The 26,158-nt window shown below is 38.7% G+C and overlaps 1 protein-coding gene across 1 annotated transcript in view; it reads right to left on the reverse strand.

Moving 5' to 3' along the window:
* Nucleotides 1-26,158, reverse strand: part of PRELID2 (PRELI domain containing 2) — a 195,390-nt gene that overhangs the window by 19,523 nt on the left and 149,709 nt on the right. Inside the window, exon 7 of the transcript XR_006715789.1 lies at nt 12,004-12,161. The gene's annotated coding sequence lies outside the window, so the exon portion shown is untranslated. The remainder of the gene's footprint in view (nt 1-12,003; nt 12,162-26,158) is intronic.

Below are 26,158 nucleotides of genomic sequence, written 5' to 3' on the forward strand. Positions count from 1 at the left end.
TCTCATAAGAAGATCTGAGAAGTCACTTACTTTAAATTTTTTTTTCAACGTTTATTTATTTTTGGGACAGAGAGAGACAGAGCATGAACGGGGGAGGGGCAGAGAGAGAGGGAGACACAGAATCGGAAACAGGCTCCAGGCTCTGAGCCGTCAGCCCAGAGCCTGACGCGGGGCTCGAACTCACGGACCGCGAGATCGTGACCTGGCTGAAGTCGGACGCTTAACCGACTGCGCCACCCAGGCGCCCCAGAAGTCACTTACTTTAAAGTAAAAATGACTGAATAACTTCTGTCTTTCATATTTGAGTTATTTATTAAAGACAGATTATTCTGCAACTAAAAAGAATATATCTCTACCTATGAGATATCAAACCCCTTTAAAGGAGCTTATTTGAAAAAGCCATGTTATTGTTATCCCTAAAATTATATGTCTGCTAGCAGTGTGATGTTAAGGGACAATATAGTGTAATAGAGGGGCGTCTGGGTGGCTCAGTTGGTTAAGCATCTGACTTCAGCTCAGGTCATGATCTCACGGTTTGTAGGTATGAGCCCTGTGTCGGGCTCTGTGCTGACAGCTCATATTCTGGAGCCTGTTTCAGATTCTCTGTCTCCTTTTGTCTCTGCCCCTCCCCCACTCATGCGCGCGCGCTCTCTCTCTCAAAAATAAACAAACATTAAAAAATACTTAGTGTAATAGAATGAACTTTGAACTCAGCAGCTGAATTAAATCCTTGTTATACTTCTGGTATCTACAGGACCTTAAACAATTAATTTAAATTTCTGTGATCTTCATTTTCTCATCTGTGATATGAATTAAATATTGCCTACTTTATGTATCTTTGTGAAGATTAAAGAGGTACTGCACATAGTAAGTACTCAGAAATAATTAAGTGAATGAATGAATGAGTGCATGAATGATGTCTATAATGTGCCCAGCAGAGTGTCTGTTCAGAAAAGGCAGTAAATACTTGTAAAGGTGAAGCTGGGGCCAGGGTAGCGTAGGTTAAGGGAAGAAAAGTTAGCAAATGGAGCCAAGTACAGAAACGAAAAAGTCTGCATTTCAATCCAAATCCATTTTTTACATTCTAGGTTTATGTGATATGAGAGTATAAGATCATTTATTTTGGAATCTATCCCCCAGAAATATGTATATACATATTGTATGTCTTACTATCATAATACCCAAGGATAATTTGCTGTGATTGGGATTGTGTGCATAGTGGCATTGTGACTAGCCAGGACCCTTCCTTGAAATCACTGGCCCTACCTGAGAGATGTGACCAGGTAGAGTGGAAAATGACAGGAAATTCCAGTCAAGTTGTAGCCTCACTGGTTGACAATATGAACAGTGACGATTCTTGGTCATTTTTACATTGCTGCAGTAACAACTCTTCTAAAATGTTGAATTGCAATAATGTAAGTTTTTTCTATAAATTTCATTTAAGAAATTATAGAAAACAGAAAAAGCAGGAGGATGCACCCAGGGGATGTGGGGGATGTGATTGAGCATTTCTCCTTTTCTTTTAATCATTGTGTATTTCAGATATTTCAAACCTGGAAATATTTCTGAATACCAAGGAAGTTTTGCTATATGAATAAAAAAGTATTTTGAAATATTTCTCTGACTTAAATTGTTAATTCATTTTAACTTGATTATTGGGTATAGCAAGTCATATCTGTATTAATGGTGAATTTATGTGATGGAATGGACTTTACAGAAAAGAAAATAGAAATTTCTCTTTTTTTCCCCCTTGTCAAACATTATATGAAAGTGTTTTCTCAGTCAGCTTAAGACAAGGCTATTTCCCAGGCTAAACGGGCAACTGTAGTGTATCAAGAGTTTTCAATTAATTGTGGTATAGCTCTAGAGAAAAACAGAAGATTGTATAAATTTGGAAGTTATGTCTACTCCATATTGTTGAGTCTCTAAGAGATTCCAAGATACAGTTTCGAAGGAATGTCTAGATATTTTGGGGATATTTTAGATATTTATATAAAATAGCCTCCTACTTCTTGTTCCTCTCTCTCTCTTGCGATAGCCTCTGCTTGACTCAAGATGAAGGTCACTGTCTGAATCATATAATAGCATGCTGCTTTTTATTCCCAACACCCTAGGTGGCTGATGGCATTTCCCCTCAAATCCCCCACAGAGTTTCAGAGCAGAAATAAAACCCCATGATAATTCTTATTCATGCTCTGTTGATCCTCCTCCTTTGATGCCCTGACCAATTTCTCAACCTGTTTCTATGCTGACCTCATTACTTATTGACTTAGTTCAAAAAGGAAACAGCAAATTTAGCTTTTTTTCTTTAAATGTTATTTTTACCCACTTACAAAAGAAAAATAGGCTCATTACAGACCATTTATAAAATGTGGTATTGTTTAGAATCAATAATAAAATCATAGACTATTATATTTTCTTAAAATATTTTTCCTCCGTATCAGGATTTCTTTTTCAACCTCAGCATTGCTGACATTTCAGACGGAATAATTCTTTGTTGTTGAGGCATGTCCTGTGAATTCTAGAATGTTTATAGCATCCCTGACCTCCACTCAGCAGAGTAGAGATGCTGGCCAAAACTCCCTACCATCCATTGTAATAATCAAAATCTCTCTAGACGTTACCCCTCGTTGAGAACTACTTCCTAGTATTAAAACAATTAGAATTTCACTGTCTGTACAATTTTATATTCTGCTTTTTAAGCTAACTTTTTATAGTGGAAAATTTTCTGTATCATAAAAGAGGCTTGAAATGGTGATTTATACTGGCTGAATTTTCTTGCATGGATGGATGGATGGGTAGGTAGATAGGTAGATAGATACATAAATCTAGCTAGCTGGATTTATTTATTCATTTACTCATTTATTTGAAGTATAGTTGACATACAATGTTACATTAAAGTGTACAACATAGTGTGACTCACAATTCTGTAGATTATGCATTGCTCACTGCATTAAGTGTACTTAACATCTGTCACTACACCATGGGATTACAAAATTATTGACTATATTCCCTGTGCTGTACCTTTTATCCTTGTGACTTGTTTTACAGCAGGAAGTTTGTACCTCTTAATCCCCTTTACCAGTTTTGCTCATCTCCGCACTGCCCTCCCCTCTGGCAACCAGCAGTTAGTTACAAGTATTTATGGGTCTGTTTCTGTTTTTTGTTTTGGTTCATTTGTTTTGTTTCTTAGATCCCACATATAAGTGAAATGATGTGGTATTTATCTTTATCTGGCTTATTTCATTTAACATAATACTCTCTAGGTCCACTCATGTTGTCACAAATGGCAAGATGTCTTTCTTCTTTATGGGTGAGAAATATTCCTGTGTGTGTGTGTGTGTGTGTGTTCACATCTTTATTCATCTATGAATGGACACTTGGGTTGCTTTCATATCTTAGCTGTTATAAATAATACTGCAATAAACATAAGGATGTATACATATTTTTGAATTAGTATTTACATTTTCTTTGGGTATATACTCAGTGGTGGAATTACTGGATGATATGGTATTTCTATTTTTAAGTTTTTGAGGAACATCCACACTGGTTTCCATAGTGGCTGCACCAGTTTACATTGCTACTGACAGTACACAAGGGTTTCCTTTTCTCTACATCCTTACCAACACCTATTTCTTGTCTTTTTGATACCAGTCATTCTGACTGATGCAAACGGATAACTCACTGATTTGGATTTCCCTGATGATTAGTGATGTTGAGTTTCTTTCCATGTGTTTGTTGGTAATCTGTATGTCTTCCCTGGAAAAATATCTATTCAGATACTCTCCCCATTTTTAAATTAGATTATTTGTGTCTTGGCTTGAGTTGAATATATATATAAATATGTATATGAATATATATATGAATATATATATATTCTCATATATATATGAGAATATATATGAGTTCTTTATATATTTTGGAAATTAAACCCTTACCAGATGTATCATTAGCAAATATTTTCCCCATTCAGTAGGTTGGCATTTTGTTTTGCTGATGGTTTCCTTTGCTCTACAAAACGTTTTTATTTTGGCATAGTCCCAATAGTTTTTTTTTTTTTTCCACAGTTCGTGCTCACACAGGCCTGTGAATTAGTATAATTTTACTGATAATGACTTGGGTACTCAAAGAGGGCATTGGGCCTTTCCCAGGATCTTGCAGCTGGATATCAGGGGATTTGGGGCTCACATCTGGGCCTTCTGGTTCCCAGCCTAGTGCTCTTCTTGCTACACCAGGCTGCTTAGGGACACCACTTATTGGGATACAGTAAATCAAGTTCAGAAGACAGATGCTTAAAAGGAAGTGAGTTGAAAGTCACTGGAGGAGGGTGTTAGGGAAGAAGAGGGCTTGGACAAGTCTCTGACCTTACCAAGGCTTGAGAGTGGGCTAAGCGAAGAGAAACTAGGGGTAAGATTGAGAAATGGTTTCATTAGCAGTGGAAGGAGAAGCCCAATAATTTATTTTTGCTTTTGTTTCACTTATCTCAGGAGACAGATACACAAAAATGTTGTTAAGGCTAACTCCAAGAGATTGCTGCCTATCTAATCTTTTAGTATTTTTATGGTTTCAGTTCTCAACATTTAGGTCTTCAATCCATTTTGAGTTTCTTTTTGTATATGGCATTAAAAAGTGGTACACTTTCATTCTTTTGCATGCAGCTATCCAGTTTTCCCAAAACCATTTATTGAAGAGACTTTTTCCCATTGTATATTCTTGCATTCTTTGTCATATATTAATTGACCACATAAGCTTGAGTTTATTTCTGTGCTCCCTATTCTGTTCTATTAATCTCTGTGTGTATTTTTGTGCCCGTATCATACTTTTTAGATTATATAGTTTTGTGGTATACTTTGGCATCTGGGATTGTGATAGGTCCAGGTTTGTTCTTTCTCAGGGTTTCTTTGGCTATACAGGTGTTTAATAATTCTATAGAAATTTTAAGATTATTCTCATTCTGTGAACAATGTCATTGGTATTTTGATAGGGATTGCATTGAATCTGTAGACTGCTTTGGGTAGTATGAAACATTTTAACAATATTAATTCTTCTCAATCTATGAACATGGTATATCTTTTCATTTGCTTGTGTCATCTTCAACTTTTTTAATAATGTCTCACAGTTTTTAGAATAGAGACCTTTCACCTCATTGGTTAAATTTTTTTCCTAGGTGTTTTATTCCTTTGATGGACGTGCATTTGAAATTGTTTTTTTTAATTTCTCTTTCTGCTACGTCATTATTAGCATATGAAATGCAACAGATTTCTGTACATTAATTTCGTATTCTTTAATGTTAGTGATTCATAAATTCTATTTTTTGGTATAGTCTTTAGGGGTTTTATTTTTTATTTAAATCCAAGTTAGTTAACATATAGCGTAATAATGACTTCAGGAGAACTTAGTGATTCATCACTTATCTATAACACCCAGTGCTCATACCAATAAATGTCCTCCTTAATGCCCATCGCCCATTAAGCCCATTCCCTCACCCAACTACCCTCCAGCAACCCTCAGTTTGTTCTCTGTATTTAAGAGTCTCTTATGGTTTGTCTTCCTCCCTGTTTTTATCTTATTTTTTCTTCCCTTCCCCTTTGTTCATCTGTTTTATTTCTTTAATTCCATATGAGTGAAATAATTTGATATTAGTCTTTCTCTGACTTTTTTCACTTAGCATAATACTCTAGTTCTCTCGATGTTGTTTCAAATGGCAAGATTTCATTATTTTTCATCACCAGTACTATTTCATTGTGTGTGTGTGTGTATATATACATATACATATATATATATATATATATATATATATATATATATATATATATATATATATATACACACACACATACATACACACACCACATCATCTTTATCCATTTGTCAGTGAGTGGCCATTTGGGCTCTTTCCATACTTTGGCTATTGTTGATAGTGCTGCTATAAACATTGGGATACAGCACTCCTATATCCTTTGGATAAATACCTAGTAGATCAGTTGCTGTGTCATAGGATAGTTCTAGTGTTAATTTTTTGAGAAACCTCCATACTGTTTTCCAGAGTGGCTGCACCAGTTTGCATTCCCAGCAGCAGTGCACAAGTGTTCTTTCTCTGTATCCTCTCCAACATCTGTTGTTGCCTGAGTTGTTCATTTCAGCCATCTGACGGGTGGGTATGAGGTGGTATCTCATTGTGGTTTTAATTTGTATTTTCCTGATGATGAGTGATGTTGAGCATCTTTTCATGTGTCTGTCCGCCATTGGGATGTCTTCTTTGGAAAAATGTCTATTCATGTCTTATGCCCATTTCTTCACTGGATTGTTTTTCTGGGTGTTGAGTTTGAGAGGTTCTTTATAGATTTTGGATACTAATCCTTTATCTGGTATGTCATTTGCAAATATGTTCTCCCATTCCATCGATTGCCTTTTAGTTTTGTTGATTGTTTCCATCACTCTGCAGGTTTTATCTTGATGTGTTCCCAATAGTTGATTTTTGCTTTTCTTTCTCCTGCATCTAGAAACATGTCAAGTAAGAAGTTGCTGTGTGACCCAAGTACCTGTTTACTCCTCTAGGATTCTGATGATTTCTTCTCTTACATTTAGGTTTTTCATCCATATCGAGTTTATTTTTGTGTTTGTAAGAAAGTAGTTCAGCTTCATTCTTCTGCATGTCGCTGTCCAGTTTCCCCAACACCATTTGCTGAAGAGACTGTCTTTCCTCAGTTGGGTATCTTTTTTCCTACTTTGTCAAAGATGAGTTCGCCATATGTTTCTGGATCCATTTGTGGGTTCTCTGTTCTGTTCCATTGATCTATGTGTCTGTTTTTGTGCCAGTACCATATTGTCTTAACCATTACTGCTTTGTAATACAGCCTGAAGTTCTGAAATGTGATGCCTCCAGCTTTGGAGGCATTTTCAACATTACTTTGGCTATTCAGGGTCTTTTGTGCTTCCATACAAATTTTAGAATTGTTTGTTCTAGCTCCATGAAGAATACTGGTGTTATTTTGATAGGGATTGCACTGAATATGTAGACTGCCTTGAGTAGTATTGACATTTCTTCAATTTCTTTCATAAGCTTTCTATAGTTTTCAGTGTATAAAAAAATCTTTTACCTATTTGGTTAGGTTTATTCCTGAGTATTTTACAGTTTTTGTGTACATTTGTAAATGGGATTAATTCCCTGATTTCTCTTTCTGCTGCTTCATTATTGGTGTATAGAAATGCAACCAGTTTCTGTACATTGATTTTTATATCCTGTGACTTTGCTAAATTCATGGATCAGTTCTAGAAGTTTTTTGATGGATACTTGGGTTTTCCATGTAAAGTATCATGTCATCTGCAAAGAGTGAAAGTTTGACTTCTTCCTTGCCAATTTCGATGCCTTTTATTTCTTTGTGTTGTCTGATTGCTGAGGCTAGGATTTCCAACTCTATGTTGAATAACGGTGGTCAGAGTAGACATCCTGTTGTGTTCCTGATCTTAAGGGGAAAGTTCTCAGTTTTTCCCCATTGAGGATGATATTACCTGTGGGCTTTTCATAAATGGCTTTTATGATGTTTAGGTATGTTCCTTCTATGTTGACTTTCTTGAGGGTTTTTTATTAAGAAAGGATGCTGTATTTTGTCAAGTGCTTTTTCTTCATCTATTGAGGATATCATGTAGTTCTTATCCTTTCTCTTATTAATGTGATGTATCACATGATTGATTTGAGGATACTGAACCAGCTCTGCAGCCCTGGAATAAATCCTACTTGATCATGGTGAATAATTCTTTTAAAGTATCGTTGGATCCAGTTGGCTAGTATCTTGTTGAGGATTTTTGCACCCATGTTCCTCAGGGAAATGGTCTGTAGTTCTCCTGTTTAGTGCTATCTTTGTCTGGTTTTTGAATCAAGGTAATGCTGGCCTCATAGAATGAGTTTAGAAGTTTTCCTTCCATTTCTATTGTTTGGAACAGCTTCAAAAAAATAGGTTTTAACTCTTCTGTAAATGTTGGCAGAATTCCCCTGGACTTCCCCTTGCCTTTAAGCCCTGGACTCTTGTTTGTTGGGAGAGTTTTCACTACTGATTCAGTTTCTTTACTGGTTATGTGTCTGTTCAAATTTTCTATTTCTTCCTGTTTCAGTTGTTCTCCACCTTTATCTTTCTGTGTCCTCTCTCTGCAAAAAATGGCTCCCCACCCTCCACAGCTTTTCTCTCCCCCAATTCACCTCTCTGCGCTGTGTACCTGCCAAGTTCTGTGGCTCAGGTAATGCAGATTGTCGTGTTAATCCTCATCAATTTCTTACATGTTCAAAATGGTTTGGTGCTGATCTAGCTACTTTGCAGGGACAAGACAAGCTGAAGGTCCCCATACTGCTCTGCCATCTTCACTCCTCCACTGGTGATCATTTCTAAGTGTTCCCAATTGACATTGTATAAGAGGAAGGGGCAGGGCTCTGAGGCCTGTATTTACCCAAGGGTTATAGAGTGTGGCTTCTTCCAATGGGATGAAGTAGCACATGAAATTCAGGAGCTACCATTATAACCATTCTCCAAAGACCCAGCATCTCTGTTCCTACTTAGCTAGGCCTTAGTGGCTTCTAATATCTTTTGCCTTGGCGTTTCCCTTATTAGGGATGTTTGATGTCATTGTAAAATACTGCTATTAAATTAGTTTTGAAAATGTTTAGATCTCAATTGTCAGGGAGTGATCTCCCTGTTTGCAGGTGTCCTGGAACTATAGAGCCTAGGGAATATTTTTCTATGTTCTATTTCTTTTTGTGTATTCAAGAGGAAAATTGCTTCTATATATTTTCATTGAAGGGTTAGATTACACATAAATGTGTACAGAAAAAGAATGCTTTGGGGCGCCTGGGTGGCGCAGTCGGTTAAGCCTCCGACTTCAGCCAGGTCACGATCTCGCCCTCCGTGAGTTCGAGCCCCGCGTCGGGCTCTGGGCTGATGGCTCAGAGCCTGGAGCCTGTTACCGATTCTGTGTCTCCCTCTCTCTCTGCCCCTCCCCCATTCATGCTCTGTCTCTCTCCGTCCCAAAAATAAATAAAATAAACGTTGAAAAAAAATTTTTTAAAAAAAGAAAAAGAATGCTTTGAGTTTTAGACCTTACACTTTACATAACCAGTTTGGAAGAGTAATATTGGTGATAATGTCAAGTGCTTGCATTTATGTCACTCACTGACAAGTATTTATTAAATGTATATTATGTGCTAGGCAATATTCTATATGCTGAAGATACATCAGTAAAATCCCCTGTCCTGTGAATATACTTTAATGGGGAGAGACAGTATATGTCATGGCAATGACTGTGGTCTTGAGTGTTTTTGAGATGTCTTGACATACTGCCTTATTAATACACACCCTGCAAGCCTGTAGGATAATGAAGGGAACCTATTATTACCCAAATTTGTAAATATGAAATAAAAGATCAGATAGGTTATAGGACTTATCCAAGGTCACGTGGCTCATGTAAGGAACAGATGGCAGGACCTAATACATGCTACACCTGGGAGTAAGTCAGGCACAGAGCCACAGATTGAGTTACCTACTAATAATTCCTTGGAAGAGACTTAACTGCGCGATAATATTCCATAGGCTGCAGGGGGTCTGCAGGGTGTGGTGGGAAGAGTGCTGGACTCAGAATCTTCTGGATAAAACCTGTAATGGGAACTGGGTGGATAACGGGAAAGGAATAGTTGTGCTAATACTTTTGTGTTCACGTTCATTGACAAAATACGTCTATAGTCACTTCTTTCACTTATCTCCATGATCATGTGAGATAAGCAGAATTGTGGGCTTTTCTCCATTTCTCATATCTGTGAAAACTGAATCTCAGAGAAGTTAAGTGACTTGGCTAAGACTACATCGTTAACCAATGGCAGAATATGTCATGACAGAGAAGTGCCAAAGCCATATTTTCTGTGTACATTTTCTCTTTGAAAATTCATCAGACTTTAGACTTGTAGTACTCACAGGAATGAGATAATCCTAGGTATGTTATTTATAAACTCTGTGTGTGTTGGTCTAAAATAGTAGCAGTGGTCCCTTGTTGCAATGTCAGGTGCATTTCCTAAAACAGGCAGGCACACCACCTATACCCTCCCCATGGACTCAGCCTGGTTATTTGGGGAATACAATGTCTTTTCATTCATCCACTTCTTTCAGGAGGACTTGCAAGCTGAAATTTATTGGGAGCCTGGCTTCCCTTATCTGAGCTAACAAAGAGAAGGATAGGTTACAAGATAAATTCAAGGTAATCTTTACAAGTAATGGGATATTATTGATAGAGTCTACTCAGACTCAAGGCAGAATTTTGAAGTGGAGAATAATGGTCTTGTGGGTTCTTCCTTGTCCTTTTTACATACCAACTTAAAACATAATTTTTGGAATAGACAAGGTATACACAAAGGCTGTAAATGTGAAAGGTACAAAAGATTAGACAGTAAAATCAGAGACTTTTATTAGTAGAATATTGATTTTGGATCTTTAAAAAAAATTTTAGTTGACACGCAACATTGCATTCATTTCAGGTGTACAACATAGTGATTCAGCATCTCTATATGTTATGCTTATCACAAGTATATCTACAGTCTGTCACCATACAGCACTATTCCCTGTGCTATATCTTTTATTCCTGTGAGTTACTTATTTTGTAATTGGAGGCCTGTATGTCCCATTCCCCTTCACCCATTTTGCTCATCTGCCTACTTCCCTCCTCTCTGACAACCATCACTTTGCTGTCTATAGAGGTCTGATTGTGTTTTTGGTTTATTCATTTATTTTGTTTTTTAGATTCCACATATGAGTGTAATTATATGGTGTTTTTCTCAGTCTGGCTTATTTCACTTACCATAATACTTCCTAGGTCCATCCATGTTGTTAGAAATAGCATGATCTCATCCTTTTTTATGGCTGTGTAATATCGCATTGTATACAATGAATTTTTTGTATACACACACACACGTGTGTGTGTGTGTATATATGGTTGTGTGTGTGTGTACAGGTACTTTGTGTGTATACACACACACAATCTTCTTTACCTGTTGGTGACTTATAAGCTGCTTCCATATCTTGATCATTATAAATAATGTAGCAATAAACATCAATTGAGCAATGCTCAATCAATGTGCATTTATCTTATCAAATTAGTGTTTTCATTTTCTTTTGATAAATAACAAGTATTGGAATTCCTGGATCATGATACCTCTATTTTTAATTTCTTGGGGGAACCCTCCATAGTGTTTTACACTGAGGCTGCACCAATTTACATTCCCACCAACAGTGCAAGAGAGTTCTTTTTTCTTAAAATAGGAGACTTTTTCTGATCCCCTTCCCCAGTCACCCAGTTCCCCTTGCCATAGGCAATATGTGCCTTTTCTCCACAATTTTGGAATCACCCTTTCTGCTCCATTTCTTTCAGTTTGTTCACTAACTGTTCATGAAACCCAACTGTCTTCAAAGAGAAAAACTCATCCATCCATCCTAATCAGATAAAACAACTGATGTTAGGGTTTTAGTGGCTGATTATGTGGTATGCTTTGCACCTAGTGCTATAATTAATAGGGGTTTTCAATTCAAAGCATTTATTTAATGTACTAATTTTGAAAAGCATTATAAAAGTCATTTTTTTTAACGTTTATTTTTGAGACAGAGAGAGACAGAACATGAACGGGGGAGGGTCAGAGAGAGAGGAAGACACAGAATCCGAAACAGGCTCCAGGCTCCGAGCCGTCAGCACAGAGCCCAAGGCGGGGCTTGAACTCATGGACCATGAGATCATGACCTGAGCCGAAGTCAGATGCTTAACCGACCGAGCCACCCAGGCACCCCTAAAAGTCATTTTTAAAGGGTGAAGCTAGATAACTTTATATCCTTCTTGAGAAAGCAGTATAGAATTCATTAACCTGTGCTTTATTTTCCTCATCTATTAAATGGGAATGCTAATATAATATAGCAATGTTTATCCCATAAAATTTTTATGAGGATCAAGTTTAGATGATTAAAGAACTTAGCAAAGTACCTGGAACATATTAAGTCTCCGTGATTATCATTGTAATTATCATCATATAGTTGGTGTCTAGATGTGTCTATCGAATGGTTTCACTTGGCTCTTGTGTTCCTTTAGAAGCAGGCACAGTCTTCACATCATTGGTCAGGGCCCAGCATTCATCAGTTGTCCTTAAGGAAAAAAAACACAAGTAGTGATGAAATGTCAAGATGTCCCTTGAAAGTAGAAAGGAGTTGAATAGACACGACTTTGGGCTAGAAGACAAATGTAGATATGTACATCAGACTGTTTACACTCCTCTCTTCACAAAGTGTGACCGTTTCCACTGTAGAATCACATCTTGATACTTACTTTAAAAAGACTTCAAACCCAACCACAGTCCTATTCTCACAGAGCTCCTGGGCCAAGGGAGCAGGTGTTAGGAGCTATTTCTGAGCTCCACTGTCTGTGTGAGCAGCCACTTGGAGCCAAGGCCATCAAGGCCTGACTGACCTAGCAGTTCTGGTAGATAAGATTGCACTGATTTTTACTCTTCTGATACCAGAAAAAAAAACTCCAGCCAGTATGGGCAAAGGAAACATTCAAGGAACCTTCCTTGCTCCTTTTCTGATTTTCTCTTGACTTTCTGTATGTGCTATAAGCAGTATTAGACTAAAACATTCTTTTTCTTACTTTCTGAGAAGGAATTCTAATTATTCTGCAACCCTTGTACCTGGGGGCTGAGGTGGAGGGTTTTATTGCTTTTTAATATCACTTTAATTGAGAAGCCATATCATGACTTAAATTATGGTTCTCATGTCTTCCATTTCCATTTTCAGCCCATAAAACGCTCAGTTAATAGCCAGAGATCATAGGTCTTCCTGAAAGAACAGGAGGAGCTGGGTTTGATAAAGGGGTGATTTCTCCAAGTTGAGGTGATCATTCAAAATGTCATTACGAATATATTTTTTTGAAAATATTTCATAAGTCCTGAAAAAGAATATTTAATAAAGAAAACATACCTCTTCATGGGGGGAGTACGTATGGGTAGGTTATGAGTGAAGCAGGAGAGGTTAATACACGTGTGCTTAATAGCAGATTGCCTGATGATCTTAGAGAGAATGTATATTTTGGGTAGTTAGACACTCTGTATAAGACACAATGTGCAAGGGGCGCCTGGGTGGCGCAGTCGGTTAAGCATCCGACTTCAACCAGGTCACGATCTCGCGGTCTGTGAGTTCGAGCCCCGCATCGGGCTCTGGGCTGATGGCTCAGAGCCTGGAGCCTGTTTCCGATTCTGTGTCTCCCTCTCTCTCTGCTCCTCCCCCGTTCATGCTCTGTCTCTCTCTGTCCCAAAAATAAATAAAAATGTGAAAAAAAAAAAAATTTAAAAAAAAAAAAAAAAAAGACACAATGTGCAAATGGCTTCCAAGACATGTAAAATGTGTCCAAAAAATTTTCAAAAGGAAAACATTACCTTCACCACAACACATCTGGTAGGATGGTTTTACTGCCTCACAGATCCGCAGAATTGGGTAAATCATTAACATTAGATGATGGCACATTTTTGTCATTTGTTCATCTAGGACCCATTTTCATTTAGTTAGCTATTTAAAAATAGATGTTAAGGCCCTAAGGTGGGAGCCTGCTTTGCACAAACAGGAAATTGCAAAATGGCCAGTGTGGCTGGAAGATTATTAGAAGATGAAGTTAGAGAAGGAGCCTGGTGCCATGCCTGTGCAGGACAAAGGCTTAATTCTATGTGAGATGAGAAGCCATTGGTGGGTGGGAGGGGGGAGGTGATTACAGGATTTGGTATGAATTATGTTTTCAAATGACCACTGTCATTGTTACTTTGGGAAGAAGCTTAGCATGGGTAAGAGTTGGTTCAGGGCTGACATAAGGAGGGCATTTAATATGCTGTTCGGATTCAAATGAGAGATGGTACCCATGTTTGATGTGAGGAGGTTATGTTGGGAGTCAGGAATGGTGAATGGGTCTCAAAACTACATTGTGTTTTAAGGTTCACTGAGTTGTTGGCAAGATGGGGAGAAGTCAAGTTTTCTATAGTCCTTTTAATTTTGTAATCTGTATATGGTCTTCATGGTAACTGTATTTAAAGTATTTGAGTAACCACAGGTTTCATTTCCCGACAATATCAGAGACTGATAGTGTTTCTCAGAAATTTTTTCCTTCATTGCACTAACTGGTTCATTCTAAAGGTTTGCTTAATCAACCAAGAGAATTACAGTTACTTACATTAGGTTTTCTGCACACCATCAATTCCAATAATTCTGATTAAAGAAACAAAAGACTGGGCTGTTGTTGGTATTTTTTAAATGACTTTTTCCATCCTTGAGGAAGACTAAGAGTTCCATTAAAAAAAAAAGTATCACATGCTGTGATCTCTTGTGACTCAATTTTTAATTCACTACTTTATTTTTAAGGTTCACCCATAATGACACATACACCTAGAGTTCATTCATTTTCATTGCTGTATAACAATTTATTCATTTTCCTGGCAACGGTCATTTGAGTTGTATGCAGATTTTTGCTGTTAAAAACAATGCCGCTGTGATCATCTTTGTACATGCCTTCTGATGCACGTGGGCAAGAGTTTCTGAATGAATATGACTGGTGGTATAATTGCTAAGTCCTAGAATTTATTAAACAGTTCATCTTTAAAAGTATTCCCAAATTATTTTTCAAAAGCAGTTGTATTGCTGACTATTGTCAGCAGTATTTAAGAGATAATTAAACACTTATCACACTTGATTTTGTCAATATTATCGACCTTTGCCCATCTATTGGGAATAAAATACTACTTTTTTATGGATTTCTTGATTACTAATGAGGTTGATTATTGTATATTCACACAACATTTTATTTCTTCTTTTATGGAGTGCCAGTTAGTAAGTTTTGCCCATCTTTCTAGTGTGCTATTTTTTATCATTAATTTGGAGGAGCTCTTTAAATATAATGACTAGTCATTTTTGTAGCAAACACTTTTTCTCAGTTTGTAGTTTGATTTTCACATTCTTTTGTCTTTTGAGTAAGAGGATTTAATTTTAATGTAACCAGGTTTATACTTTTTTTTTAGTTTATTTAAAATCAAGTTAACATACAGTATGGTATTGGTTTCAGAAGTAGAACTCAATGATTCATCTCTTACATATGACACCCAGTGCTCATCCCAACAAGTGCCCTCCTTAATGCCCTTCACCCATTTGGCCCATCCCCCCATACCCACCTCTCCTCCAGCAATGCTCAGTTTGTTCTCTGTAATTAAGAGTATCTTGCGGTGTGCCTCCTTCTCTTTTATTTTTCCTTCCCTTCCCCTGTGTTTATTGTTGTGTTTCTTAAATTCCACCTATAAGTGAAATGATATATTTATCTTTCTCTGACTGCCTTTAGATGATACCTCTTCCTAATTTGCACTAGGGCCCAATACAGACTGGTGAAAACTGTGTCCCTAGGCCACCCAAAAACTGCTTTTAAAGGGGAAGGCACAATGATGGCCATCCATCTACTGACTTCCAGTTCATGGCTTCAAGTAATGTAAGGTGAAAATTCTCACAGCAAACGGATTTATTGACATCTCATAATTTAGTGACTCACATAGCCCCTTCCAGGGATCTCTACGGCACTCTCTGAAGGAGTGCTTTGTGAATAGAAAGAATGGAAGTGTATGGGGCTCAGGAGTGGCTGAGCCGGTTGAGCGTCTGACTTCAGCTCAGGTTATTTTGATGAGGTCCCAATAGTTCATTGTTGCTTTTGTTTCCCTTGCCTCTGGAGATGCGTTGAGTAAGAAGTTGCTGCAGCCGAGGTCAAAGAGGTTTTTGCCTTCTTTCTCCTCTAGGATTTTGATGGCTTCCTGTCTGACATTTACATCTTTCATCCGTTATGAGTTTATTTTTGTGTATGGTGTAAGAAAGTGGTCCAGTTTTCCCAGCACCATTTGCTGAAGAGATTCAGCTGGAATGCTGAATCTATTCCATTGGATATTCTTTCCTGCTTTGTCAAAGATTTGTTGGCCATACATTTGTGGGCCCATTTCTGGGTTCTCTATTCTGTTCCATTGATCTGAGTGTCTGTTTTTGTGCCAGTATGTTATTCTAAATTCTTATTCAGATATATTGTTAACCTGTTTTGAACAATTCTCTGTGATCTCTTCTTTACCTTTATTTTGGGGAGAATTCCTCTGCCTTCTGATTTTGGCTAAGTTTCTGTCCTGTGTGTGTGTGTGTGTTTAATGTTTATTCATTTTTTGAGAGAGAGAGGAGAGGGGAGAGTGTCAGAGAGAGAGAATCTGAAGCAGGCTCCAGGCTCTGAGCTATGAGCAGAGAGCCCAACACAGGGCTCCAACTCATGAACCATGAGGTCATGACCTGAGCCCAAGTCGGACCCTTAACCAACTGAGCCATCCAGGCTCCCGTCTTTTGTGTGTTTTAAAAGCTTGTTATGTGCCCTACACCTGAAAGTACTACTATATTAAAAAGGGGTCATACACTGTGCAGGGGCATGGCACCCCAGGAAGTGTTTGGTGTATGTTGTATACACTCTACTGTTGCATTTTCTGTTCCTATCCCACTGGTCAATCCTCTGCAGAGCTCCTCCTTGCTTACTGTGGTGGAGTGTTTCGATCATCGACTAGGTATGAGCCCTGGAAAAAAAAAAGAGGGGGCCTGATCCCACAAAAAGAGAAAAAGGAAAGGGGAGAAAAGAAAACCAGAGAATCAAAAAACTGTAAGCCGAATTCCAGAGAAAGAGAAAGGAAAATAAAGAATAAAAGATGGACAAAGTATAGAATAAAAATTACTGATAAAAATATATATGTGTGTGTGTGTGTATATACATATACACACATCTATATGTATATATACACACATATAGATGTGTGTGTGAATTATAAAAAATCAGAAACTATGAGCCTGATTCCAAAAGAAAAGAGGAGGGAGGAAAGAAAAAAAGAAAAGAATTGTCTGTTGTTGCCTGAGGCTGGTGGCTGTGCTGGTTTGGAGGACAGTCTGGCTGCGGTAGGTCAGTCAGTCTTCCTCCAATAGATAAGCAGTTACCAGGCATAGAGGGGCGGGGTTTGGTGTAAGCAGGTCCCGCCTCCATTGGGAGCCACTGTGCTGCTCTCTGAAGTCCCACCATGTTGGTATTGGGGGAAATGGCACCAGCCCAATCTCTCCTCCTTGGACTGGGGATCTCAACCCACACTATTCAGGCAGTCTTCACAGAATAGCCAGGGTGGTCAGCTTGCCCTGAGTCCCAGTTCTCCCGAGACTTCCCCTTGGTGCTCAGCTGGGATTCAAAATCAGATGTCTTAAAGGACTTGGCACCATGTAAATCTTCTTCCCTGCTCCAGAGTAGAGCCTCTGCTGAAAGGCCTTTGCCTTTGCTGAGACCTCCAAGTTTTAGCTCCTGAGGCTATTTGCAAAAAAGAACTGACACTCTCTGTACTTCTTGTTCCCCAGTCTATGGTCCAGAAAGGTTTTCTTCTGGTACTAACTCAATGCTGTATTTCACACCCCTCTCTCTCTTTTTTGTCTCTGCACAGAAACGGTTCCCTCCCCTCCATGCCTATGCTATTTTATCTCCCCCAATTCACATGCACATACCTCAATCTTGCAGAGCTGTCTCCCTCCAACTGTGGAGATCCTTCTGCCACTCTGCTGATCGATTTCCTAGGTGTTCGGAGTGATCTGACCTTGATACAGCTGTGTTTGAGGGCTGAGGAAAATAGCCACCCCCCTACTTCTCCTCCATCTTAACTCCTCACTCTCCTACAACTATTTTTAAATGGTGACTAGTAGGAAAAAATCACACCCAGAAAGCTACTTGGTCCCCATAGACACGATCTCTCATGTTTATACAGCGCTTGATCATTCACAAACCCCAAATATTTCCTCCTTTGAGATTCTACCTTCTCAGGAATAAACAAGACTGAATATATTCATTTTATAAATGGTTATACAGGATGTAACCACTTTGAAAATTGGGAAATATTCTCCATATGTTTAGGAACCTACCTGTAGACAAAAGTTGATAGGTAGTTGTGGCAAGCAAAAATTCTAAGATACTTCCTAACCCAGGATTCCTACTACCTGGTGAGCACATCCTCTATAATCCCCTCCCCTTCAGTGTGAGTGAGCTCATAAATATGATAGGATATAATGCCATTATTGTGTTACATTATGTGGCATTTTTTTTTTCAGATGGAATTAAGTAATCAAAAAGGAATTTATTCTGGGTGGGCTTGACCTAATCAGGTGAGATTTGTAAAGCTGTCTGAGAAATTCAAAGTGAGAGAGAAATTCTGCTTCTGGCCATTAAAAGGAAAACTGCCATGCTGATGAGAGGAGGGCCATGTGGCAAGGTATGACTGGTGTCCTCTAGGAGCTGAGATCAGCTCCCATTTGGCATCTTTCAAGAAAGCAGGGAACTCATTCCTGTATCACAAGAAAATAAATTCTGTCAGGAACCTGATGTAAAGTGGATCCCCCAGGTGAGGACACAGCTGGTCAAGACCTAGATTTCATCCCTGTAAGACCCTGAGCAGATGACCAGCTAACCCATGTCTGGAATCCTGATTCACAGACACGTTGAGGTAATAAATGTGTACTCTTTCCATCCACCAAGTATGTGGTAATCTGTTATACAGCAACAAAATACCAATACACCGGTGCCTGGTTGCTTCCAACTTCTGCTCAGGTGATGATCTCACAGCTTGTGAGTTCGAGCCCCATGTTGGGCTCTTGGCTCACAGCTCAGAGCCTGGAGCTGCGTCGGATTCTGTGTCTCCCTCTCTGCCCCTCCTCCACTTGCACTCTGTCTCTCTCTCAAAAATAAACATTAAAGAAAACCAATACAGTATTGAAACAGGTTCTAGAATCAAGTCACTCACTGGCTAGTGACTGATTTGGGGTCCTATATACTTTATGCCTGCCCCAGTTCTCAGGTCTAAGATCTGAATCAGTCTCAGCAAACAATGATTCACATTTTACCCTCTTTCTCTCTTCAACCATAGCAGAAGCAAATAGCCAGCAACAGAGAAGATAAACTATGTCAACAATATCAAGAAAAGCAGCTCCAACCATCTCTAATGAGTCTATAGGAGTGCTGCATTTGACAAGGGTATCAGACAGGGTCTGAGTTGGGAAGCTTTGCAACAACACACTCCAGGACTGTGCTGTTTGCTATTCTGATTTCCTAGGGGACCAAGAAAAAGTTCACAAGTGCACTCAATTGCTGTCAAATCAGCTGCCCTACTTGTATCTCCCTGGAGCAGATACTGCTGGCTCTGGGTCTCATTACAGTAAATGGGCACTGTTTCCCCTACTTGTCACTTCTACAGGCAAATGAGGGATGGGGGGGGGGTGGCTCTTGGAAAATGATGCAACTACTTCTAAAATTATTTTTTTGAGATACTTTCTGATATCCAGCAAACACTGCCCCAAGTATGCAAAGGCCACCTTCCCAGCATCCCTGTCACAGAAGATAGGATCCCTTTCCTCCTCCCCTGGGAAGGCAGAGATGCCTCCATTCCTCTCAACAATTGCTAGAAATAGTGCCTAAAATGAGATAAACCATTTGACACCCCCCCCCCGTCTCATGCAACCAAGTACATTATATACATCAAGTTAAGAATAAAATCCAAGAAAACGGGTCACCTTTCTTTTTCTCACATTGTGGGTAAACTTTTGGGAAAGGTAAACACAGATACAACTGTCTGCATGACTCCAATAGCCTCTAAGTTGGTCTTTCTGACTCCAGTCTTGTCTTCCAATCTCTATTTTCCAGTCTGCTGAGAGCTATCTTTCTAAAAGACAAATGTAATCAGGTTGTGTAGACAGTCTGCCCCTCTGTATGCAAAGCAAGCATTGCTTAAACGTTTTCTGGGCCCTAGAGATAAAACACTCTTTTGCATGACTTACAAGGCTCTTAAGGACCACCTGTCAACCATCCCTCCCAGCTCTTATCTTGCACTCAGTGCTCCACCAATTTTGAATTAACTTGGAATTCTTAAGACCCACTATAATCTTCCTCACCTCTAAAACATACTGTTTCTTCCACTCAAAATATTCTTCCTCTACCCCTTTCACCTGATTAACTCTGATTCATTCCCTCAAATGTTAGCTGAGAGTCATTTCCTCAGAAAATCCTTCTCTTTTCCCCCAAATGTGGAGGAGGTCACTGTGCAAGAAGCTTTCTTTCCTCCCTGGCTATCGGGCCATTCAGCACACTCTAATGAAATTGCTTACTCATGGTACTTTCACACACTGGAATGGAAACTCATTGGATTTATCCAGTTCACTGCTTTTTCTCCATAACAGTATCTGGCAGAGTAGGCATTAAATAAATGGTGTTGAAGGAAGGAAGGGACAAGTGAATGAAGTCATTTTTTAAAGGATATTTCTGCACAAATTTTATTTGCATATTCAAAGCCCTCTAGAATAAAACTGCAACCCAGTTTCCAAACCTATTCTACAACATCTCTCCACGTTCTGTAGCATCCAGTCATAATGAAGTTATTTCTCACCCTACACAGTTCCAACTCTGAGCCTTTGTTCACATTGTCCCTTCAATAAAAATGCCACACAACACAATGCCACCATCAAGGCATTTCTTCCATGAACACTTACTTGGTTCCCCCGATGCAGAATTAATTTGTTTCCTCCTTGTCCTTACATCATGATCCTTGTGCCTTCGGTTTAGCACTTGGGAATTTTTGCCTTATTTATGTGTCTATTCTTTCAACTGAAATTCAGATTCCTTAAGGACAGCAACAGTGTTTTAGTGCTCATCACAGAGCCTAAAATAATTCTCAGTAAGTATTTATAGTATTATGTAATATTTAGTCAAGTTAATGTAAGCTGATTATGTGCTTTAAAAAAAATTTTTTTTTCAACGTTTATTTATTTTGGGGACAGAGAGAGACAGAGCATGAACGGGGGAGGGGCAGAGAGAGAGGAAGACACAGAATCGGAAACAGGCTCCAGGCTCTGAGCCATCAGCCCAGAGCCCGACGCGGGGCTCGAACTCACGGACCGCGAGATCGTGACCTGGCTGAAGTCGGACGCTTAACCGACTGCGCCACCCAGGCGCCCCTGATTATGTGCTTTAATATAGTTTTAAGATTAAAGGGAATAGCCATAATTTTTAAGATGATAATATAAACCTATAGATATTACCTGTATATATGCACCAATCTCTGAATGAATGTTTTGTATTCATTTCTTATCATCTACAAAATACATGGTAGTTATTAGTATCCCCATCTCACAGATGAGGTAACTGACAATTTATGCAAGCTGACAAAGATCACATAGTGAGTAACTGGCAGATCCAAGATTGAATTTAAGCCTGTCTGACCCCAGGGGCTGACTTTTTTCAGCTAACACTGTTTTGGGTCATTCTTTGTGTGCAATGTTACTCTAGAAGTTTGCATCATTTCAGTAGCATAAGCCCCCGAGTAAAGCCTGGTAGTCTTATTGTGCTTAAGATGAACCAGGGCCATAGTTCCACAAAACTTCTCCTAGAGTCAGAGACATGCCTACTGTGGCTCACAGACCAGCGGCTATTGATGGTCTGTGAGGAAGAGATTTGCTCCTCCAGGACACATATCCATCAGTGACACCCATTAACAGGGCAACACCAGTCTCTACCTGGTCAAGAATCCAGTATCTGGCTTTGGTATGTCCACATCCACCTACCTCAGATAAAGTAAATGCCTCCTCACCAGTGGCAACTGAACCATAAGTGTGGACTGTGAGAGAGAAACCCAAGGAAGGCCACCGAGAGCAACATGTGAGCAGCCAAAGCTTGGGGCTTTGTATTTTATCACATCTTTCAAGTTATTTTCCATGTAGCTGGCATGTGTTCAACATGTCATATTCACTATCTTGCTTAATCCATACACCCTATGTGTTATTATTATACCCAATATAGAAATGAAAAAAGTGACACTTGGAGTTGTGAAATAATTTTGCATAGGGTGCCAAGCTAAGAAGGTGAGGAGCAGTAAGCACACACAGGTCTGCCTAACCTCATAGCCCCACTTTGGGCCATTTTGATATAGTGCTTTTACTACGAGTGTCCATATCTTACACTGGCAACCAGCATCACCCAAGCTTATACCCAAAGAGCATGCTCAGAATTGGTCTCCTTCTGCCTACCTGCTCAAAACTAAACAAACAAACAAACAAACAAAAAAACTCCCAGGCACAGCAACCCGAATAACTTCTCACTCCAGGGGCCGTCAAATACCAAAGCTACTTTCCAAAGCATCTGGGTGTTTGTCCCAAGTCCTGACCTATTTTCAACTTGTGTAATTACATTGTCTTTCAAATTGCCCTTGGGTGTTCTGCTGGGTGAAACCATAGCGCAGCCTATCCTCAACCATGGATCGATGTTGCCAGACACGCATTAAATGACTGTTTCTATACACCAGAAGAGGGAGATACATATCTAAAGGGAATAGAAATAATCTTCCACAGTTTCACAAGTTAAAACAATCAAAACTTGCCTGGGAGTTCTTTTGGGGGCAAGGATTCCATACTATAAGGCATGTACTCTTAAAAGATTAAGCTAGTGATCAAACTGTGGCCTTTGGTGAAGTATTACTGAATTACTACATTTTTTAATGCAAGTGATTCCTTTCGAGGTGAGATGACCATACTTCTCCCTTTCCAGTCTATTTCCACTATTTTCAAATTTTATCTTCTTGTCAACATTATGCCATTAATGGAAGGAGGAAGTGACATGCTAAAGGCATGAAGAGAATCAAAGAGAGAATAAACCTCCAGCATTTATAGAGTATGAATGAAGGCCACTAAGCCTGCAACAGAAGGCTAGACCCAAAGACCCTTCCATGTACAATTATTTCACATATGGTTCAGATCAAAAACTCATCTTTAAAAGATAGCCAGTCCTGAAGATATACTGAATTAATTATCACAACTAACTTTTAGTGGGTACCACATAATAAATATTTTACATGCATTATTTCATATAAACATAAAAATCCAATAAGGTAGACCCCCCATTTTTACAGGGGAGCACATGAAATTTCAAAAAGGTCAAGCTACTTGTCCAATGCTACACATATGAAATGGTGGAACCAGGACTCAAACCCAGGGGTCTCAGACTCTAGAACCTAACTTCTTCCTAACCTCCAAAATCTCCCCTGGGCATAGTTCCAAAGACTAGCCCAAAATTGGGATTCCTCTCTGTCAAAAAAAGCAGTTCTCTGAACTGAATCACACACTTCCTGTTCTAAGAAAATTTTATGAAGATGAAATGAATAATGGAAAACCAACTAGAAGAGAAACCCAGACTAAGACTGAAATGGAACATAAGGAAATGGAGAATTTGACATTCTTCTTTTTGAAGAGAGAGTGGAAGGCACCACGGAGGTCACTGGCTCCAAGTGCCTCTTTGAACAGATGAGACAAAAAGAAGTGACTTTTTCAAAGTCTTAGCATCACTGTAGTGGTATGAAATGTGAAAGCGCCCAGAATCCACTACTGTCAGTATTACCACTGCTAGTATTGTTGTGATATTAACATTACCACTACCATTACAGAGACTATTGTGTTAGAAATCCTGTTCCACACTGTGATCCTCACTAAATAGGCACTAAGAAGTACTGTGGCATTTGTGCTTCATGGATATGAAGATGGGACACACTACAGTGTATATTCAAACCAGGCCTGTTACCCTAAGGCAACATAGTCCTTCTGACCATAGTGTCACATACACACACATACCCTCTACCTCATCCTTTCATTAAGCAGTCTTCCAAGTAACAACATCTAAAATCATCTTACATATTTGGATGTTCACCATCTGACCCTTCCCCTTGCTATGTAATGTAAGCTCGAGGAAAGCATGAATTACATCTTTCTGGGAAGTCACTATATACCCAGAGCCATCAGTTAATGATTTATTGAGTTAAGGAAGATACCATTAACATCAGTCAGTGCAATGCATAAATGTTCCCTTTCATCCTGATCTGTTTGGACCAAGATCAATTCTATGAACAACCACCACCACCACCACCAAGATGATGAGAACCCAGAACACTTCTCTAGTTTTACATCTTATCATGGGATCCCTCACATCATATTTTTACCAGATAAGCTTGTAAATAGCATACATCCTTTTTAGTACCTAGGAATCAGAGAAAAGTCCTAATCTATTATCCTTGCTTCTTTTTTGTGTATTGGAAAGGTACAGAAAAAAATATACAAATGAAAAAAAATGTATTTGTAGCCATTGCTCAATACTTGCTAACTCCTGGCACAGGAGTTCGTGCCAGGTTGCACTGAAGCCAGCTCAAGCCAGACTAAGATGCTATGTGAGATTTTAGATGATGGTTTTGACCTGGATTAGGTGGTGCTTATACTTCAGAGTCTGTTCTTCAAGACAATCCACAATCAAATTAACATCACAATAAGCAATAAATAGATTTTTAAAAACATGTAATTTTGACTTTAAAAGACCAGTTATGAAGGTCCCTCCATAGGCTTTAAATTGCACTTAAGAGAAAGATAGCTAACATGTCCTACACAAAACTCTAAGGAGTTTTAAAACATTGGGTCATATTACATTGTTAATATGCAGTCTCATAAAGATTTTAGACTCAGTGTGCTAGACGGTTTGGTAAGAGTGAGTTAATTCCTATAAAAACAGAACACAGCTTGAAAAATACAGACAGGAGGACAACATGGGTGTGGGGGTGTAAAGGTATGAGCATTGGAAGCCTGTTGTTAAGATGTCCCATGCCAAATTCCCTGATAATTATAGAAGTTATCCAAACCAAAAGATCTGCCATTGGAATAATGACTTTGTGGTCATGGGACTATACTCTGGATCCACTGATAAGGTCATAAACATGGCACTTCAATGTCTCATCATGGCTCCAACATTTCTCAACTCAAATCTTAGTCTTTGATCCTTTTTCCTGTTCAATGTGATCTGAAAATTATCCAAATTTGATGAAAGGAAAGTACTAGGGGTTGGCCCTCAGAGATCTTTTCTATGGTTCATCCAGTGTTTTATGAAAAAATTAATCAACATTCATCAACTGAAAATTCCATATTAAAGACAAAATCAGCTTTCCATGTTCTCTCGAATTTCATTTTCTCTCTGGCACAGAGTCTATATTCCCAGATGACAAAAAGCAGCTGAAACTGAAGATAATCTTCCCCCTTTGGGTAGGACATGTGCTCTATGATTTTACACGGTGTCCACCACCCTCTACTGTCTTCCAACCTTAAGGTCTGTGTTGGCATCTATCATTGCACTCACACTGTATTTTTTTTTTCCTAGTACACAAATGTTTCTTGGAATCAATCTGTCAAAAATTGGAAATCAGAAGATAAAAGAGGTATATTGTTTAAAATCAAAAATTCACTTGGAAAGGACAAGGCCAGAGTATTCAAGTACAAGTTGGGGGATTCACCCTCCAGATAAAATAAACTATAGTAATTATGAAGTTGTGATACTGACACATGAAAAGTAATCAGAATAGAATGGGTTCAAGAAACAAAAAGATAAATAGATAAATGGCAATCAGACATACAGCATTACTAATCAATAAAGAAAGATGGCCCGTTCAACAAATGGTGAATATCAATATTATAAAAATAAATTATAATCCTATTTTATACCAATTCCTAATGTGTTTAAGTCCTAATTGTAAAAGACACAAAATTTCAAAATGTGAGAAAGTACAGAATATTACCTTTAGGATATTGGGTTACCTGAGAATTGCTTCAACAATATACATAAAGTACAAGTGATAAGAAAAAAAAATATTTATTTTTTTTAACTTTTTAAAATGTTTATTTGTACTTGAGAGGGAGAGAGAGAGAGAGAGCACTACAGTGCATGAGCTGGTGAGAGGCAGAGAGAGAGACAGAATCTGAAGCAGGTTCCAGGCTCTGAGTTGTCAGCACAGAGCCCGAGACAGGGCTCAAACTCAAGAGATCATGACCTGAGCTGAAGTTGGACATTTAGCTGACTGAGCCACCCAGGCACCCTGAGAAAACATTTTAAATGTCAAATTTATCTGTAACAGTTCTTCTAAAAACAAAAAAAGCCACCATATCTAGGTTAAAATGTAAACTTCATTAATAAGAAAAATGTAGAACAGTAACAAGATGTCATTTTGCATATA

This window comes from Leopardus geoffroyi, chromosome A1, assembly GCF_018350155.1.
Source record: "Leopardus geoffroyi isolate Oge1 chromosome A1, O.geoffroyi_Oge1_pat1.0, whole genome shotgun sequence".
In the NCBI taxonomy this organism is placed as follows: Eukaryota; Metazoa; Chordata; class Mammalia; order Carnivora; family Felidae; genus Leopardus; species Leopardus geoffroyi.